Source organism: Poecilia formosa, unplaced genomic scaffold (assembly GCF_000485575.1).
Source record: "Poecilia formosa unplaced genomic scaffold, Poecilia_formosa-5.1.2 Scaffold10, whole genome shotgun sequence".
NCBI lineage: Eukaryota > Metazoa > Chordata > Actinopteri > Cyprinodontiformes > Poeciliidae > Poecilia > Poecilia formosa.
This window is the reverse complement of record NW_006799949.1, coordinates 169,187-169,446: the sequence shown is the minus strand read 5'-3', so window position 1 is coordinate 169,446 and position 260 is coordinate 169,187.

The window sequence follows — 260 nt, the reverse complement described above, 5'->3', positions numbered from 1 at the left end:
AACGTTACCATAGCGACCAGAGTCAGCGAGCGTTTGGGCAGTGGTCGAGAGGAGATGAGTAGAGATTGTGACAACAGGTTCGATCGGTTCGTGTCTCACGGCAGGAACAACAAACCACACGAACCGATTCCACTCACGAACATCACGATTCCATCGTGATTCCAGAAGAAAATCCACAAAACTCCCGGGAATTTAAAATAACCAAACATGGATGACGATGTAGAAGCAATAGTGATAGTTTGTGGAGTCATTTTAATAGA